Raw genomic sequence first — 20733 nt, forward strand, 5'->3', positions numbered from 1 at the left:
AGTGGACGCACAGGTAGGTGAATGGATGGATGGATGGAAAGGTGTGTGGGCGGATGAACACAAGAATGAAGTGTGTCTGAAGGTCAGGTGCATGAATAATGGCTGCCTAATGAGGTCCCAATTGAAGGCCTTTGTCCTCAGGGTTCTCTCTGCCTGGTTATTCTCTAAGACATTGCCTCAATTTAGCTTCTTCATTTCATTTGGCTCTGATTAAATGTTACTATCTCAGGGAAGACTATCCTGACACCAGTCTAAAGCAGAACCCCTTTGACTCTGTACCCTCCTGAGTTTTTAGTATAGGGTTTATCACTCCTGAGTGTAGTAGATAGATGCTTGTTTGTGTTTCCCTCATCAGATGCCAGTCCTATGGTGGCAAATGTTTCCTCTGTTTTGTCTCTTCTCTATCACAGAACCCAGATCAGAGCCTGGCTCACAGTAGGCCTTCACTAACCAGTTGTTGCATGTGTCAAAGGATGTAATAAGCAGCTAAGAAGGAAGGGTGACGTCTGATCTTATAAAACCTGAAATCTCTCAGCAAAGATTGGAAAAGTGCTCTATTATAAATGGTAATGCTGACATTTTCTCATTTGTCCCACTATTTACATGTCACAAAGGATGATGTTACATCTATCATCCCTCTGCACGTATTTTACGTAGGCCGGAAAGATTGTTGAGTAAATTTTTTTCACAGTAGAAATAGCTATTGTTTATACTGATCACAGGGAATTCCAAAATTTCTACCTGCTACTGAAGGGAAAAAATGAAAAGTGGAGTTTTTCCCAAGAGCCTCCTATGCTCTTCTCTACCCTGAGAGATTCACTGTTGAGAGTTTCAGTCTAGGGTTATAATCCCTAAACTCAGAGAAGTTAAGAGTCTTGGCAAGAGCCACACAGCTACTCAACATCAGAGTCAGATATTTTTGTCTCAGGTATTATTTCTCAGAGCCACATTCCCTTCACTCCAGGGCAATCCCAGGTAAGACTAAGCAGAGCTGCCTAAGAGGGGTGCACTGCCTTTGAGCACAACCAGCCAGTCCCCTGTTGGTTACACCCATTCTGCCCCACATGAGTCCTGGGCAGTCCCTCACTGCTGTCACCCCAACCTGGTGTAGACCCAGCACGTGTGCCTCAACATCAAACATTTGGTAGTAAACTGGGTGTGATGTGACTCAAATCTGTAATCCTAGCTACTTGGGAGACTGAGATTGGGAGATTGGGAGACTCTCAGTTCCAGACTAGCCTGGGCAAAGAAAAAGCTTACAAGACCTCAGTCTATGGCCATATCATCCTGATCTCAGAAGCTAAGCAGGGTCTGGCTTGGTTAGTACTTAGATGGGAAACCCCATCTCAACAAAAAAGTTGAGCATGGTGGAGCATGCCAGCTATAGCAGGAAGCCTAAAATAGGAGGATAGCAGTCCAGGCCTGCCTGGGCAAAATGGAGGACCTCATCTCAAAAATAACCAGAACAAAAAGGGCTGGAGGTGTGATTCAAACTGTAGAGTTTCTGCCTAGCAAGTGCAGAACCCTGAGTTCTAACCACAGTATCACTAAAAAAACAAAGTAAAATAAAGACAACAACAACAAAAATCATACAAAGCATTTGGTGGTGAGAAGCTGAATGAGTGATTTACCAAGAGCCTTGCCTCCCCACCATCCTTTCTTGCTTAGGCCCTCTCTGACTGTAATGGTTATTCTTTTATTGTGGTAAAATATGCATAACATAAATTTACCATTTTAACCACTTTTAAGTAACTTTAGGTACATTCACATTGCTGTGCAGCCATCACCATGATCCATCTCCAGAATTTTTTCAATATCCCAAACTAAAACTCTGCATCCATTTAAACCATAATTCCCATCCCCTCCCCCAGCCCCTGGGACCACCATTCTATTTCCTGGCCTGGAGAATTTGACTCTTCCAGATATCCCATGTAAGTGGAGTCCTGTGGTATTTCTTTTGTGTTGGTAATTTTACATGTCAGCCTAGTTAGTCTATGGTGTCGGGTTTTCATGAAGATGTTGCTGTGAAAGTGTTTTTTGGATGTAATTAACATTTTAAAGAGTAAGCGTTGAGTTAAACAGGAAGATTACCCTCCCCAGTGTAGGTGGATTTCATCCAACCATTTGAGGAACTTAAGAACAGAAAATGAAGTCACCCCAAAAAAAAGAAATTCTGCCTCTAATGTGCAACATAGAAACTCAGATCAAGACTACTCTTGCCTGAGCTGCCAGGCCTGCAGATGTACACACAGCCCCTACAGCGACATGACCCAGTCTTTAAATTCTCTCCCTTGCACTCATACACATACGTGCACATGACACATATACACTGTACCCTATTGGCTCAATTTCTGGAGAATCCTAATATATTACCCTTGCTCCTTCTGTGTACAGCATATTCCCATCTCCTCCATCAGCCTAGCTGCTCCAGCTGGGACACTTACCATACATGGAGTCTTACAGAGAAACTCATCCCCACATCAGGCACACCACACCAGAAGTTCACTTGGGCAGAACCACGGCCAGGGGGTCAATCCCACACCACTCTCCTCATGCCTGGTTCCTGGGAATTGCCACCATCAAGTGAGGGTGGAAAAACTTTGAGCTCACCTGGATAAAAAGAGACCCTTTTTCCCCAGACTTTTACCCCCAGACTTTGCCACCACAGCCAGGTGGAAACATGGCACTGCCTCTTGTTTCTCCACCCTCCCAGGAGCAGCTCAAGTTGATACTCCAAGGATGGAGATCAGACCTGGGATCTGACACTGGATGCCAGGAACACTCTCTAGCTACCTGACACATGGAGGCTGTGATGGGGTGAGAGACTGTGAGGAGGCTGCCTGGTGAGGTGGTTAGGAGCCAGGTTTGGAGCAGGTGATTGACTTTCAAATCCTAGATCTGACACATACAAGTCACCTCAGAGAGCTACCCACCATTTCTCAGACTATGTTTTCATCTTGAAAATGGGAACAATAATGCTCTTCCCATGAGTACTTGGAGGAGTAAAATAATTACCATACAAAGTGCTTAACACATAATGATCCCTCTGAAATGACAGTGATATTAATATCACTTTAATATTGTTGAATATTTTCATTATTAGCTGTGCAACATTAAGCAAGTGGCTTAACCTCTCTGCGCCCTGTTTCCTGATATCTAAAAGGAAAATAAAAATACAGTGACAAGAGGGCTACCAGAGTGGCTCAAATGGTACAGTGCCTGCCTAGCAAGCATGAAGTCCTGAGTTCAAACCCCAGTACCACCAAAAAAAAAAAAAAACCTACAGTGATTAAATGTTTCACAGAGTGGCTAGAGGCATTCAATGAGGTAACATGCATAAACTTCCCTTGGAAGTAGTAATCTCTCAACACACAACAGTTATTATTAGTAATCAATATTAACTATTAACATTTAGGATGGACTGATCCCTCCAGCTCTGAGGAGCCATCTGAGGCTCTGGGTAGAGGAAAAGTCCCACTGGAGCCTCCTCCCCACCCCCACCCCTCTGGCCCCTCTGAAGTCCCCAGGGGCCCCAGGCTGTGATAAATGTCCCAGCTCTATAGGTTATGACTTGCTGCCAGATTTGACGTTAACCATCATGCCCTGGCTGGGTATTTGAAGAAAGTGGTTAAATGCTGCTGGGGCTGATGGGGAGATAGCGGCCTGCAAGCTGGGCTTTGAAAGCCCCCAGCCAGCCAGGAGAGGGAGAGAGGAGGCCGGCTCCGCTCAGCTGTTTAGTCTACCAATCATGGTGGTGACAAAGAGTCTGTGCTGGCACAGGGCTGCCGGCCCGGGCAGGAGGGGCCGCCCTGCAGCCACCGAGGGGGCTTCCTTTGCCCTTTGCTTTGTTTCCTTTTCTGGGGTGTGTGAGGGCTTTCACACCTCACTCTTCACGTATTTGGGAGTAAACAGAGCAAAGGTGCTAAAGAAATCCTGGACTGAGACAGCCAGCCTGGGCCACTGTCCTGTCCCCTTCTTCTTCCCTAGGGCTTCCCAGGTCCCCCCACCTGTGGCTCTGCCTTTTCTTGAAGTGAATCTTTGGGGGAAGATCTTTGATTGCTGGAACCTCAGTTACCTCATCTTTACAATGGGAGTGAGTAACAGCTTTCCTCACAGGACCAAGTGAGGGTTGAACAGACTGTTGCCTATGAAGGGTCCTGCACAGAACCTGGTACACAGCAGAGGCATTGTAGTTGAGTAAAGAACCCAGTTTGCTTCCTGGCTCTGCCAGGAATCACAGACATGGAATCAGAGCTCTACTTCACTCACCTCTTTCCTATTCATTTTTTTCTTTCAAACAACACGTCTATCAGAGCAGAGTAGCCTCATAATGAAAAATCATAGTCAGGGACTGTATAGAATGCTTTACAGGTCCTTGCTTGCCTGGGATGTAAGTATTATTGCTAAATCAATTTATACCATGGAAACTGAGGCTCAGGGAGAACTTACCTAGAATGAGGCAAGAAACTCCCCAACCTGTTTGTCTCCTGGCCACATGCGATGCTCTGGTAAGGTACTGGAGAATTTGGACTCAGGCTTCTAGGCCACTGCTAGCCAGAAATTTTCCTCCTCAGTAAAATGGGAATGATGATGACATCTGGCCTACAAGGCTATTGGGAGCATAGATGAGATGAGCATAGATGAGCAAGACCTTAATGAATGGCAGCTGGAGTGATTCTTCAGCGCCTCGTCTGTGCTGGCCTCTGCTAGGAGCCCAGAGTACAGTCAGAGAGGGTTCTGCCTTCAGGATCAGTTAGGATCATTCAGGTAATGCTGCAGTGACAAACAGCCCAGTCTTATTTCCACTTGTGGTATGTGTTCAATGTGGGTCACCCTGTCAATCAAGGACAGAGGCCAGTGGACAGACTCTCCACTATGACACATTTCCAGGTTCACTGTGGCAAAGTGAAGTAAACTCAGGGACTCCCACACTGGCTCACAGATTCTACTGCTAGTGTTCATAATCACACAGCTGTGCCTAACCTTGAGGAGAACAGGCAAGTGTAATTCTACCACGTGCCAGGAAGGAGGAAGAAAATAACTACCACATGTCACATAGTCCAGGAGGGCAGGACTTTGTAGACAATGGTTCTGGTGGAGTTAAGTCCTCACAAGCATTGTGGGAATACAGCAGAGAAGCAACTTTATTATATATGTAGGTGAGAATTGGGCATTTTTCTGAGTCATGTAAGACTTAGGCCACCAGCTGGTATCTATGTCTTTCTCCTGCTTTTATTCTTTGTGTTAGACAGCCTGGACCTACTGAATCTGAGTCTCTAGGAGTGGCTCCAGGCAGTCTGTATTTTAGCCAGGCACTCCGATCTTGGAGGCCCTCCCTGCAGAGGCAGCCTCCACAGCCCAGTAGGCCACGGAGGCAGAGTGACAGCTGCCAATTAAGAGCCCTCTGTGACCAGAGAGCATGCACCACATTCATCCTCATGGAGAAAGGCAGAATGACTGGGTGAAAGAAAGGCAGACAAAAAGGGAGCGAAAAAGGACAGACCAGCCTAAAATGATGCATACACTCCGGAGTAAGGCAGCCCTGGGCTTGATTCCAGGCTGGCCAGTGGCAATCTAGCTGAGTATCTTGGACAAGTTACTTAACCCCTAGGACCCAAGTTTCCTCATCTGTTACCAGGAACAGTGGTCCACCTCCAGGACTATCAGTACACAGCACAGTTTTCTGGAGGTGGCCAGGAGAGTAACTGCTTTCATAACTCCCTGCGACAGATCTCGGCACCTCCTCTCTAGACATGAAGAAAGGGAGACCTGAGATGGTCCCTGTCTAAGTCGTAAAGGCAAGACTCTGACCCTGGCCCAGTCTGCCCCACCCCGACACCCCAGTGTCTTTCTAGAGCCATTCTGGATAGAGCTGAGACTGCCACACTGTGGATGTAGGCAAATGGCCTCTCCCCTAGACCCCCAGACACATCTGTAAGGAAAAGTCAAGCCCTCAAAAACCCTAGGATTTGGGGCTGACGGTTAAACCAGTGGCTTGTGCTCTGTCTCCCAGAGTTTGGCACATGTGTATACTGTAGCTTCCTGGCCCCACTGCTGGCGATGCAGATTCTGCAGGTCTGGATTGGACCCCTGACCAGCATTTTAACAAGTTTCTGGGGATTCTGGTCCTTAGCCAAGTCCTTGAGGCCCTGCTCCACTTCCTAATTCCCTCCCCCCCCCCGCCACCCACACCCATTCAGAATGTGCCATTCAGTTTCTGATAGGCAGCTGCAGGTCCTGGCCACCCAGGATCCTGTCCCTAACAAGGAGCTGCCCTAAAATGAGCCCGTCCCTCCTCAGATGGCTCACGTCTGCTGCGCCCTGTGCTACTACCCCCTGTCCCCTGTCCCCTACCTCCCCTGTGGCCCAAGACTGGGAAGGGCTCTGCAAGGAGAAGGGGCAGCTGTATTCTTAGATGGGGTGGTAGAAAGAGCTCCGGACTGGACACCAGGAAACCTGCAACAGACATTCTCCTGCTCACTACATTACCTTCCAGGCTTTTCACACAGGGCTAACGCCTTACCAAGCAGCTTGTGTAGCTCAGGCCTTACCAATGACACAGGGCCCCTTCTGAAGCCCTCAGCTTTTCTCTTTCTTAGACAGGGCTCCATAAAAAATTCCATGGGGCCCTACTGAAACAGTGGTGAGTGAGGGCCCACTGAGGGATAAGGCTATAGCTGGCTTTACCCCGGAAACTGCCACCTTAGACGGGGATAAACCCTCCTGAGGTGCTCCTGAGCTCTCCCTGCTGCAACTTTGATTTCTCCACTTTCCCGCTGAGCCTAGCTTCCTCCTCTGCCTGGGAGTTTATCACCAGGGAGTGGCCAGAACTGCTAATCGGCTTGGGCTCCAGGCCTGGGATTAACCCTGCAGACCTGCACACTGAGCCAGGGTCAGCAGCCCTGGCTACCAGCTATGCCCCAGGGTTCTCAGCTGCAGGTGGTGGGGAGAGGAGAGGACCCTCAGGAAGGGATCCACCAGCAATCAGAAAGTAAAGCCAAATAGGAATATCTTGCAGGGCCTTCCCCTCCACCTGGCATAAATCTGTAGCCTGCTTCTCCAAACTCAGCCCTGGCTCAGGGATGCTCCCACCTCCCCTCGTTTTTCTCTCACCCCTTGTTCTGGGACTTGGGTACAAGACTCTTCCTGTGCATGGAGTCCCCTTCCCTGGCATTCAGGAGAGCCCTCCTCCAGGCCTGCCCTCCAGCGTCATATCCCAGAAAAGGTTCCTGACCACCTACTCCACACCCTCCTCTCATATCATCTATGTTTCATCTTTCAATCAGACTGAAGTCCCTACCTGAGTGCTGCTATTCCTCTGGTTCTGCTCCAAAGCCTAGGCCGCCGCCATGCCTGGCAGGACTCAGCAGTGGTTTGTGGAGTGAAAGGATGAGGATGGTATGTCTGTCCAGCCACCACCCTAGGTTCTGGCTGGACTTGGGCTGGGAGATTGGGGTAGCTGAGCCAAGATCCCTGCCCTGTTCTTCACATTGTGGATTCAGCCTCAAGCCCCAGGGCTGGCTTGGAGGAGGTGATTCTGCACCTGGCCACGTGAGAGCCCTGGGGTGACTGCCAGGACTTCCCGTCTGGTGGAAAGGAGTTCCCCAGAGAGCTGTACTGGGACATCTGTAGGAAGAAGCTGGGATGTCAAGGCCCTGGAGGGCTGGAGCACAGCACTGCCCTCCCCTTGCCCCCAAGTCCAAGACCACATGGTGGGTTGTGGTGAAGACTGGGAGGCCCTGGACAGCAAAGCCTGGGCCTGGCTTCAGACCCCCTCACACCAGGACCCTACCCTTTCTTGCCATAAAGGCAGTTCTGCCCCTCAGCTCACACCAGCAACCAACTCATAGCCTGCCTGCAGCCCACTCCCAGGCAGACCCGGACAGCGCTCAGCCTTCTTCTTCACCCTGTACAATGAGGGGTGGATGTGAGCCTCGTTTTGACCTCTACACTCTGCTTGGGCCATGGTCCTGCCACACAAGCTGGGTGAATGTAGAGAAGTTACTTAGAAATCATCTCTGAGCCTCAGTTTCTTCATCTGTAGAATGGGACACTGAACAAGATAATGGGAGGATTAATTAATCAAGAAAGGCTTCAGCACATCTACAATCCTACAGCAAGTAGACCTGTTACCTGCTGTTTCTCTAGAGTCCAAACCCAAGGCCTTCCTAGCCCTGGCCTTTAGTGCCACCTCCTGGCTGAGTAGCAAAATGATGCATATTGACCTGGGTGGAGGACTAGAGCTGCCCCTCACGCTGCAGGATGCTCCAGGTCCCTTAACTCTGTGGGCCCCACCATCACCATCAGTCATGGTAGTCTCCCTCAGCCTCCACCTCTGCATTTAGGGACTTGCAGAGAGTCCTGGAGAACGGAGGACAAATGCATTCATATGGCTGGTCCCATATGGACATGAGGGGCCAGTGTAGAGCTAACTACATTCTGTTCCCTGTGGATGTGTTCCCTGTGGATGAACTATCCCAGAGTGACTGGACCCTCGACCCAGGAATTCCATATCCTGGAATTCAAGACCTGACCAGGGCTCGACCCCTCCCCAAGGCCAGATCCACAACTGATTTTCAGACACCTTTGTGTCCACAGAACGAGGGAGATCAGGCTCTCAGGCTAAAGTGCCACCTATCACACACACACACACACACACACACACTAACCCCACATACTTCTAGACCCATGCACCCAGGAATTTGGTGGGGTTTTCTGGCCTGATTTGTTGAATGTTTTCCCCTCTCTGTAATGTCAGATTCTGCAGGGCGGAAAGGTCGTGAATGCTGTTGGCCATCTCAGCACCCAACGACTGAATTAAAGACAACACACGCAACCCATACAGGCATGCACCAGGCTCACTCTCAATCGCACTCATCACAGCACAGACTGTTACAGAGAGCTACTCTCCTCGATGGCTCAGAGCACTTGTCCTGCCACACGCAGCATCACAGATGTGGACTCTCACTTCTGCTGAGTAGTGAACGGTTTCGCACACTCGTGTGTACACATTGCACACTCACATGGGCACGCCCTCTGTGCACAGTGAGCCTATCTGGCTTCCATCCCAGCCTCCCCAAACTCCCTCCACACTTCGATAATAGTGATTCTCGGTCCTTTCCAAACCATCAAGGCAGGGTCTGAGGGGCTCCAGTGACAAACAGGTGGACACAAGGATTTTAAGAATTTTCTGGCTCTAATTTTCCTCCCACCAATCTCCCTCTGTCCCTCTTCCTTCCCACAGGCCTGTGAAGGAGCCCATGTCCCCACCATCTACTCACCCCTCACCACATGCTCATCCAACTTATCAGCCAATTCAAATGGGACTGCTCACCTGTAATCACATCATACCTCTATCACTGCCATTAGACTGTTAACGTTTGGTCAAAGTTTTTTTTTTATTTCTGGTTTTGTTTTGGTTTTTGGTTTTTTGGTGGTACTGGGGTTTGAACTCAGGACCTTGTGATTGGTAGGCAGGTGCCATTGTTTGAATACTAGCAGGTTCCTTTGCACACATGCCTTCTGGGCCTCTGGTCTGCCTCTGAGAACAATATAGTACTTAGTAGTAATAATGCTTAATTCCATAAGAAGATGGCAAATGAGAAGAGATAATGCACTGAAGTGAGGAGACTTTATGCCTGGTACCTGCAAAATGCTCAGAAAAGGGGACTAATAATTATTCTTATTATAAGGCCCTTAATATGATTATTCTTAGGATGCCACTTATATTTAAAATAACAGCTGAGGGGTGCTTAGTACCTCTAAACTGTGTCCTTGTAAGCTGGAGATAAACCAGCTCAGAGAGGGGAAGTCACTTGCTCAAAATCACACTGCCAATTAGTAGAATAGTCTTCACCTAAGTCCTTTCGAAAAGACTTAGACACCAGAAGCACAATCCATAAAAGGAAAAATTAATAAATTGGACTTTATTGAAATTTAGAACTTTTGCTTCCAAAAGACATTGTTAAGAGAATGAAAAACTAACCACACACTGGAAGATTTTTACAAATCATAAATCTGATAAATACCTTTCAACCAACATAAATAAAGAACTTGCAAAAGTCAATAAGAATACCAACAATCCAAATTTAAAATGGGCAAAAGATTTAAGCAGACACTTCAGCAGAGATAATGTATGAATGGCAAATAAGCAAGTTGAAAAGGTGCTTCTCATTGGTCAACAGTGAAATGCAAATGAAAACCATAGTGAGATTCCACTATGCTACTGGAACAGCCAAGACTGCACAATACAGCTGACAAAATCAAGTGCTAGTGAGGACACAGCGCAACAGGAACTCATTTGTCACCGAGGGGAATGCAAAATGGTACAGTCACTTTGGAATGCAGTTTACTCATGGAATTAAACACAACCCACCCCAGTAAAACCCAGCAATCCCGTTTCTAATTATTTACCAAGTGAAATGAAAACGTCTGTTCACAAAAAATCTATACACAAATCTTTGTAGTAGCTTTATTTGTTATCACCAAAATCTGGAAACAGCCCGTGTCTTTCAACTGATGAATGGATGAACTGTGCCATAGTCATACAGTGGACCACTATTCAGCTATAAAAAGGATTGATATTAAATATACTATGATTAATGAAAGAAGTCTTGAAAGACTACGAACTATGATTTCATTTATAAAACATCTGGAAAGGGCAAAATGTAAGGGAAAGGGGGATGGGCAGAGAAGCTGATTACAAAAGAGCACAAGGGAATTTTGGGGTGGTAAGGAAACGATTCTACATTTCTTTGTGTGGGGTCAGGGTTTGAACTCAGGGCTTCATGCTTACCAAGCAGGTGCTCTACTACTTGAGCCACACTTCCAGTTCATTTTTCTCTGGTGGTTTTGGAAATGGGGTCTCTCAAACTATTTGCCCAGGCTGACCAGGAACCACAATCCTCCCAATCTCAGCCTCCCAAATAGCTAGGATTACAAGTATAAGCCAGCAGCACCAGGCATGATTCTACATCTTGATTGTGGTGGTGGTTGCACAACTTTTGCATGTATCAAAATTCACAGAACTATGCTTACAGAACTACTTTTTTTAAACGTGAATTTTGCTATGTTAGACCTTAATTTGTAAAAGAAGTATTGAGTTCTTCAGACTCCTGGTCTAGCCTGCTGTTGCTGCCCCCTCTCCAGGCTCGGCACGGCCTGTGGGCCAAAGCACTAAGTGCACCAGGAGCTCATGAGAAATGCAGACTCTCAGGCCCCAGCCCTGAATTCTGTGTCTGAATTAATAGTAGCAAGATGCCCAGGTGAACTGCAATAAATAAGGTTGTGAAGCTCATTTTATACCACTCTGCACTGGTCTCTCCAAAGAGGAAGGGAAGCAACTTTACAGCACACAGGAGGAAGAAGAGCCTTGTGTGCCAAGCCATGCTTGAAACCTAATTCAAGTGTGCCTCAGGCTGTGACCATGAGAAATCCCCTTTTCTCTGGGTCTCTGTTTCCTCTCCTGTATACTAGAGGGCAATATAGAACCCCAAGCAGCCCTTCAGCTAGGACCCTCTGGTTGTCCATTTTCCCATGGTCCTCTAAAGGTGATCACTACACAAACCCAACACAAACCTACCCATGAAACCACTTAGCTTCCAGGCCTTGCATTAAATGGCATTTGATGAGACCAGCACCCTCTGGTGGAAAAGGGCTGCAGAACTTGAAAAACATTTCTCAAAAACAAAGTTGTAGTATAGATCATACATATACTTACACATACATATTTTATTCTCCCAAACAACCCTGCGTGGTTCTGTGAGAGTCTCCTGGGGAATTTGCTAATAGCACAAATGTGAGAGTAACTTCTAGTAAGACTAAGGAATTTGCTTTTTAAGGTTCTTTTTATTATGAAGTAGAATACACACAATAAAAAGCTCTCAAGAGGTAGTTTCCATACAGTGAACATATTCATGTGGCCATCACCCAGGTCAAGAAAGAGAACACTTTCCATCCCCAAATCTCCTTTTCCACTTCCCAGTCATGCCCCTCTCTTCTCCCAGCAAAGGTTACCACTGTCCTGACTTCTTATGCTAGTTTAGTTTTGCCTGTTTAGGGATTGTGCATGAATGGACTAAGAATGTACATGCTTGGTTATTTCTGCTTCTTTCATCCAATGTCCTGTTCTAGAGACTTGCCCTTGTCACTACAGAAAATGTTTTTCAACCAGCTCTGCCAGTGACTCTGAAGCTTATCCAAGTTTAGAAATCCTTCCCTAAGAAACTGAGCCTCTTTTGCTAACATGTTCTACATCTGAGTTTGTACATGATCATGCTTGTTTTTGTGTATGTGTTTATCTTTTGGATCTATCTTCCACATATGAGAGATAACATGTGGCCTTTATCTTTCAGAGCCTGGTTTACTTCACTTAACATGATGTCCTCCAGTTGCATCCATTTACCTTCAAACCACTTGTCATTATGGCTGAGTAGAACTCCATTGTGTATAAACATCTTTGTAGTAGTGGAACTACTCTATGGAACTTGGGGAAAGAGGGAAAGGAAAAGAGAATGATAGAGCATCAGTAATACTGTAAAACATAACATCTGTGAAGGTAGAGGATATAAGGATGTATATTTAAAGCTTTGAAAAGGGGGGGTTGGGAGGTAAAGGGGTACGGGAGAGTAATGCAAAGAGGTGAATGGACCAAAATAAAGTATACCCACAGCAGGGATACGTAGAGAAATCCCTTTGAACAGCAACTTAAATATTTATAATGAAATACAGGACTATAAAATAGTTTCAGTGTGTGGGGGGCGTACTAGTGGGAGGTGGAAGGAAAGATTAAGGGGAGGGTACATGGTTGATGGACTTCATATACCTATATGAAACAGAACTAAGAAACCTCTTGCAATTGCTTTAAGTGGGGTGGGGAGGAGGTTGAGGGGGAGACAGTATGGGGATGATCTAACCAACGTACAATATACGCCTAATCGGAGTTTTCACTATGAACTTCCCCCTTAACGAATATACCCTAACAAAAAATTTTATAATAAAAATAAAGTACTATTTAAATTCAAAACGGAAGAAACTGAGCCTCAGAGAGGGAGAACATCCCAGAAGTCACATAGCCAGTTGGTACAAGAATAGAACATGAGCTCTTCATCCTCTACCCACAGCCTGAAGCTTTCTGTATGTCATGGCATGTTATCTTTTACATTTACATTTCCCTGGACAAAGTTCTTGGCTTATTAATCATATTTAGGTGGTAAAAAATGTGATGAAGTGTAGTCATGCTTCCTTCCCTGGCGTCAGTCACAGGGACCGCCCAGCACATAGGGCTGTGAGATCAGACACATGGTGACTGCACTGAGCCTTGGCTTCTGATTAAGAGATAACAGGACATTAATACCATCTCATGGGATTGTTACAAATCTAAACAGCGTGGAATGCCTCCTATGCCTGGCCACCAAACACTCTCAGTAGATAATGGAACTGTGACAATACCCCCACCCCTACCAACCTGTGGTGTCATGAAAGCTTGGATCATAGAAACTTCAGTAGGGAGAGTGACTAGGAAAATGTAATGGATGGAGTGCGCAGGGCTGGGGACTCCCTTGCAGTCACTGATGGCCTTGCTTTGGCAGGTCCCTGCCTTTTTCTGAGTCCACGTTTCCTTCTGATGAAAATGATGAGATTGAACTGAATGACCTCTAGGTGTCCTTTCAGCTCCTCACAGGGACCTCCTGAAAGCTACCTCTGCCTGCTCCTGTGGCCACCTCTGCCAGCTGCTGCCTTCTGGCCAGGGGTACCCAGTACCTCCTGTGTTGGCCACCACATGTCCCCAGTGGTTGGGGACATCACCTAGGACTTGAAGTTGTGGAGAAGGCAGAGAATGGATGCCCCTGTGAGAAACCAACACCAGTGAGGAAAATGAAGAGCAGGAGATGGACAAGGAAGAGGAGGGGACAGTGAGTATGAGAACACAGTCAGTGAAGATGAGGAGGCTGAGGCAGCTGGGGAGGATGACCCAAAAAGAAGAAGACCAATGAGTAGACAGCAAAAAAAAAGGAAAGTTAATCCTAAAGAAGGCTGCTGTGACCTCACTCATTACGTAGAGAGGCCCACATGCTACTGGGCAGCCACCATAGGTGACATGCACTCCCCACCCTGACAAAACCATGATGTGAATTTGCAACAGGGAAGGGAATACCCAAACTTCCATGGCTCTGCTTAAAAGTAGTCTAAAAAGGAAAATTTGTTTATATTTTTATTTACATTTTATATTTTTGTATGTACTGTTAGTAGCTCACTATTTTGGGGGGGAGCTGTGGCAATGGGGTTTGATCTCAGGGCTTTACACTTGCACAGCAAAATGGCCAGTCCGTTTTGCTCTGGTTATTTTGGAGATGGGGTCTCTCCAACTATTTGCTTTGAAATTAGATCCTCCCGATCTCAGCCTCCCAAGTAGCTAGGATTTCAGGCTTAAGCCTCTGGAACCCAGTGTGGTCAGCTATTTTTAATGATCTCAGCTGAGCCACTGAGCCTCAGAGCATTCTCTGTCCTACTTCTGACTGTACTTGTGGTGCAACCATATCTATTATAATCTCAAAGAAGGGAGGGAAAAAAAAAACTTGTTAAAAAAAGCAAAACCAACAACAGAAAAACAATCCTATTCTGAGTATTCCAGTAAATATGCTTAGCTGTACTGTAAGTACTTGGTTTGTATGAGATGGGTGAAAAGGTCAGACGTAAAGTTTCTTTTCTTTTCTTTTGCTTTTTTTGTTCATGGAGATGCTGTCTATTTATTTATTCAGTTAGTTTTGACCTGTTTGATGTAGGTGTGAAACAATGTTATCCAGCAATAAATGAGAATTTTATTTTGCTGAATTGTTCTAACAAAAAGAAAGTAATTGGACTGAAGGAGTCTGTCAAAATGCTGATTCTTAGGCCTACCATAGATTCTGTAGCAAGACATGGAAATTCACATCTAACACTCTATACTTTAAGGAGGACTAACTGGGTGCTAGTTCACACTACATCAATACCCTTCCCAGTCATTGCACATGCTGTTCCCATTGCCTGGAACATTCTCATCCAAGTTTCTGTCTAGTTAACACTTGTTTGTTTTCTAAATCCAGCTCCTGCTCCATCCTCCCAAAAGCCATCCTAAATACTGTCTCCTGACTGGCTTGGGCACCCAGAGAGCACTCTTGGGCTTACCCTTCTCTCTTAGCCCATGTAGCATTCCATGATGTCTTTTAAAACTATGAACACATTTTCCTTGTAAAAACTGACAACATTGCAATCAAGCCCCAAATCCCCTTGACAATAAGGCCCAGTTTTGGGCACGTTTTCTCCAGATGTGTGTCACGGTATTTACAAATGTATACCTGCTCCAAAAAGATAGAATACCATGTGTGGGATTTTATTTTACATAAATGATTATTTTTTACTCATAGCCTATCTAGGTCATTCATCCATATCAATATCCATCACACTATGCCCACTCACAGCATGACAGTGAGTCTGGTGGCTTATCCCACTTCAGTGTGTTCCATATCTCATCTTTCTTCATGGAGTGTCAGCTCTTTGAACAGAACACACAGGCCCTGGAGTCAGACAGCCTGGGTGCAAGTATACTGTGTTTGGACCTTCATTCATCAGAGCCAATTGTAAACACATTTTTATTTTTTGGCAATTAGGAACATTTTAAATTGACTTGAGTATTAAATGGCATCAAGGAACTTTTAATTTTGGTAAGTGTAATCACTGCTTTGCGACTACACTGTGTAAGAAACTGCTTCTCTGTTTTTTTGAGATGCATACAAATGAATCTGTTGGTGACACACCAAGTCTGAGGTTTGCGTTATGATACTCAAAAAAACATTAAAGATAGGTAGGATAGATGAAATAAGTGTGACAAAACATTCATGGTTGTTGAAGCTGGGCATAGATTTCAGTTGCATTCTCTTTTTGAATGTTTGGGAATTTTCATGATTAAAAAAACTTTAAAAACAAAGAACTGAGTTGAGCTAACTTGAAGCTCTCTGGGTAGAAAAGGCTTTTGCTTCCTGGTCTTGTTCGGTGGGGACCCTGACTAAGGCACAGACTAGACAGTGAGTTAAATGCTGTAGGCCCCATGATGCTGTACTCCATGGTCAGGGGGCCAGAGGAAGACCTCAGGGACAAGGGGCTCTCCCTCCTGGGAGCAGGGCATTTCCCATCTGGAGCCACACAAGCTGATGGGAGACACCCCCACCCCAGACACCCCATCCTACCCACTTTAACATACACAACTGGCCCCAGAACTGGTAGAAAACTAGAGCTGCTTTTGATGAGACCCTCCCCCCAGTGAGGTAAGGCCTGTTTTTTTTTATTGAACTTCCTAAGAAATGTATTAATTTGGAGAATTAATTAATGGCTAGAGAACCATTGTGAGGTGGCTGGTGTGACGGCATCTAGAATTTGTGGTCACACTAGAAACACTCAATGTTTGAGAAATTTGCCACAATGCCTAGGGGCCCATTGTGGTTCCCAGGCCCCTGCAGATCTCCTGGCTGGTTTGGAAACAGCTGGGAAGGAAGGAGTATCAGGCAGATCCAGGAGTCCCTAGTGACTGTGAACCAGGCACCCATGTGGGGCTAGAGGGGCCTCTGGGGTTGCACCCACCAGGCACAGAGCAGGTGCCAACTACAGAAGAACAAAATTGACACCCAGCCTCCTCCACTCAGTAGCTGAGGTCCTTATCTCCTTACTTTGCCCATCGGAGCCTCGGTTCCTCTTCTACCAAAGGGGAGGTGACCTTCCTGGGGTCAACTGAAACCACTTACCTGACCTCCCTAGAGAGTTCCACTCCTTCTCTAATGTTGCCCAACCCTTTATTCAGTTTGCAATTCCACACTCATTTGCTTGTTTCCCTGTGTCTCTCTCAGTCCAACCTCAACTCAGCTCCATATGTTGAGAATCTTCCATTCTCTCCCTCAGCACCCAGTCCTGTGCCTGACAAAGTGAGCCTTCAATAATATTGACTGGATGGCTACATGCAAAGGCCTTGGCTGTGTGGCTGACTCACAGTAGGTGCTCAATAAATTACTAGTTATTAATATGATTATTACCTTTATAATTTCTAGGCTTTAGTTTCTTCCTAGAAACATGAAGATCCCAGAAGTGTTCTGAGAATTGGCAGAATTCATATCAAGAATACCTTTTTCAGCCAAGATGAATGCAAGAATTGCTGGAACACCTCACCTAGAACACCAAGCCAATGCCAGTGAGCTGCTGGGCATCAGGGAAACAAGGGAAGAATGGGTGCCAGGCCACTGATTGCCTGGAGGGCAGCAGGAGAATACCCTGTGAGACGGCAGGCAACAGATCTCCTTTTCTTTCTTTACTTTTCTTTCTTCTTTCTTTTTTTGACAGGGTATTGCTATGTCTGGCCTGGAGCTCATGGGTCTTTTGCCTCGGCCTTCCAAGTGCTAGGATTATAGGCAGGCAATACCATGCCCAACTGCTTTTGATTCTTGATGCAAATGTTTTTTTATACTCTTGCATAGCAACTTATGTTTCATAAATTTCAAGCATCTTTTAATAGTTCCATCGTGGGGCTGACAATTTTGGTCCCCCTTCTGGAACACTATGTGGAAATAGACAGGGACTGTCACTGAAGTGAAGAGGAGGCCTTGGCTAAGATTATGGGGGACACCCATCCATTTCCTGGCAGGGTAAGGGGGCGAGACATTTCCAAGGTAGTACAGCAAAGATCATTTGAGGTGGGATAACAAATCTGCTGTCTTACTCCATTATCCAAGATGGGTTCTCCCCTCTTCCTTAGTAACAGAACCATAATTTTCAATGTGCCTCAGTTGAAAACCTGCATTTCCCAGCTCTCTTTTCACATAGAGGGGGCTGACAAATCTAAGCAAAAGTTATTAAAAGGCAACTGGCTAGGATAAGGGGTATGCCTCTGCTCTCCTCCTTCTTGTACATAATGTTAGGGCTCAGCTGAAATGACCGGAGCTCCATATTAGACGAGGAAGTAGCTCAGGATGGAGGCCACATACGAAAGATGGCAGAGAGGACGGACCCTCTAGATTATGTTGCGGACTAGCCATGCCAGTCACAGACTTCTCAGCTCTAGATAACTCATTATGTGTTAATGTAATGCCAATTTAATTAAATAAAAACCAATTTCTTGGACTGTGAATGTAGTTCAGTGGTAGAGCACTTGCCTAGTGTGTAGGAGGCCCTGGGTTCAATTCCCAGGACCACCATGATAAAAATACTAATTTGTTTGAACAACTTTAGTCAGGTTTTGATTACTAGAAGCTCAGAACAGCTCATTACGGGCCCAGAAATAATGGAGGAAGAGGTCTAGCACAGTATCCAACCCATAGCGGGTAAATGGATAAAATACTTATGGAGTCAGCTAGAGAAGGAAGGGTGAAGGGAGGGAGGAGGAAGAGAAAGGGAAGGAGGGAAGAAGGAAGCAGTCTATCATGGCTCAAGAACATTTTTCTGACCTGGAAGTGAGTTGAGGGTTTGAACTGAGGGATCTTTTTGGTTTTTTTGTTTGTTTGTTTTATTTTACTATTTATTTTTCATGAAACACTTCACAAATTTTCATGTCATGCTTGCTCAGGGGCCATGCTAGCCTTCTCTGGTTCCAATTTTATTATCTATGCTGCTAAAGCAAGCACATGAGGAATCTCTGTGGCAAATTCCAGCCCAGACCCACTCCCTGCCTCCCCACTGGATCTCTCTCCTGCTGCTTTATCCATGTGCCCCTCCCTCACATTCTGGGAGCTGATTCCCTCAGACTCAAGTGACCACAATGGAGCAGGGCCCAGACTAGCAAAAGGCTGCAGAGGGCCCTGTGTCAATCTCCTTCCCTGTCCTGGCTGGTTTCTTTATCTGGATGGATGGCACAACAGACCCTCTGGTCTTGCCAGCTGTGACTCACCCACAAGATGTTTTCAAACCTTGGCCTGAAGACGGCCTTTCCTGTGATCATCGTAGCCCTGGGTGCTGGGTAGGCACGTTGTCTTCTTTTCTCTCCAGATAGCCTAGAAAGGCCAATGCTATTTTAATAGACACTGGATTACCTCCCTGGGCTCACAAAGCTAAGGAGAGCTTTGGACCCTGACACCAAAGCCATGCTTTTAGCCTTTGCTCTTCGCTGCCTTTCCAGACGCTTCTCCTCACCCCTGACCTGAGTGGAAACCCTTACAACAGGAAGAAACTGAGTGGGAGTTGGGACCAGCTAAGAGTCCTGCATGCCCTTCAGTCACACCCCTGCCCTGTCCCCAGCCTCTTTCTATCTCTGGCTCCAGTGCAAGAGGCTGCTTCAGTCCACTTAGCCCAACCCGGGCTTCTCTGGGGAAAACAAATAAAAATAAAATGGTAATAACTCCATCCAAGCAGAAGCATGAGCAACAGCTTTAGCCAATTAACATTCCTTCGGGGTTTGGGGCCATCCCCTCCTTCAAAAGCACCTCATAAATGTCCCAAAAGGGCCTTGGGAGCGACCAGGACTTCTCTGGCCTGCCTGAGGACAGCACCCTAACAGTGGGCTTCTTGGAAAACAGGAGGATGAGCATGGCTTCCAAGGGGCCATGTGGGCCACAGGAGAGATTTACAGTGGTAACTGGAGGCCCAAGATCCTCCTTAGTCACAGCCTGAGTGAGTGCACTGGCAAGGAGGAGGCATGCCCTGTCTGCCCCTTCTCAGCTTGATTCTCTTCCCATGTGGATAAAAGAAGACAGAGCTTTGTCACACTGCCCAACTGCACTGTGATGACTGATTTTATGTGTTATCCTGACTGGGCCACAGAATGCCAAAGTCTTTGGTTAAACATCTTTTCTGGGTATGCCTCTGAGGGGTTTCTGGATGAGATTAAATTTGAGTTGGTGAACTGAGTAAAGCAGCCAGCCCTCCCACTGTGGATGGGCCTCAGACAATCTGCTAGAAGACTGAGTAGAACACATGGCTGAGTAAGAAAAATTCTTGACTGGGCTAGTGGCATGTGTCTATAATCCCAGCACTTGGCAGACTGAAGCTGGAGGATCATGAGTTTGAGGCTGGCCAACCTGGGCTACATAGTGAGACCCTCTCAAAACAACAAAAAGAAAAAACAATTCTTTCTGCCTGACTCTGTGACATTCCTTCTCCTGCCTTTGGACACCATCAGTGTCCTGGCCCTAGGGCCTGTGGATCCAGACCATGTGCTCTTCTGGGCCTCCAGCTGGCCAACTGCAGATCACAGACTGTCAACCTCCATAATCCTGTGAGTCACTTCTTTATAGGAAATCTGTTTCTATGTCTATATGTTTGCTGTGGTCTTGGTGTTTATCTCCTGCAAACACTTAATCCCAAAGTCATATATCAATGGCATTTGGAGATGAGGCTTTTGGGAGGTGACTGGGTCACAAGAGTCTGGGCTTATAACTGGATGAATCCATTCTTGGATTAATGGATTGGTTGGCTGGCACAAGAGTGGTGTTATTATAAAAGAACGCTCTCTCTGGCTTGCATGCTGTCTCTCCATGTGAAGTTATGCTCTGATGCAGTAGGAAGGCCCTCATCAGATGTTGGGCAGATGCTGACATAGTGCTCTTAAGACTTCTAGCCTCAAGAACCAGAGTCAAATAAAGCTCTATTCTGGATAAATTACCCAGTATCAGATATTTATAGCAACAGAAACAGACTAAGTCAATATCTATATCTATATCTATATCTTCTTCCCTTTACTCCTAATGTCCTGTCCACACATCTCCACTTGTGGAGGAGATA

At 46.2% G+C, this 20733-nt stretch overlaps 1 long non-coding RNA gene and 1 pseudogene across 8 annotated transcripts in view; both read right to left on the minus strand.

The window, feature by feature from the left end:
* Nucleotides 1–20733, minus strand: part of LOC109690284 (uncharacterized) — a 92255-nt gene that overhangs the window by 48779 nt on the left and 22743 nt on the right. Inside the window, exon 3 of one of the 8 annotated variants that reach the window (XR_012442460.1) lies at nt 7301–19007. The exons of the other annotated variants lie outside the window; for them this stretch is intronic. This is a non-coding gene — a long non-coding RNA (uncharacterized lncRNA). The remainder of the gene's footprint in view (nt 1–7300; nt 19008–20733) is intronic. 8 annotated transcript variants of the gene reach the window in all.
* On the minus strand, nt 18539–18637 carry LOC141418308 (U6 spliceosomal RNA; annotated as a pseudogene).

Source organism: Castor canadensis, chromosome 16, assembly GCF_047511655.1.
Source record: "Castor canadensis chromosome 16, mCasCan1.hap1v2, whole genome shotgun sequence".
Taxonomy (NCBI): domain Eukaryota; kingdom Metazoa; phylum Chordata; class Mammalia; order Rodentia; family Castoridae; genus Castor; species Castor canadensis.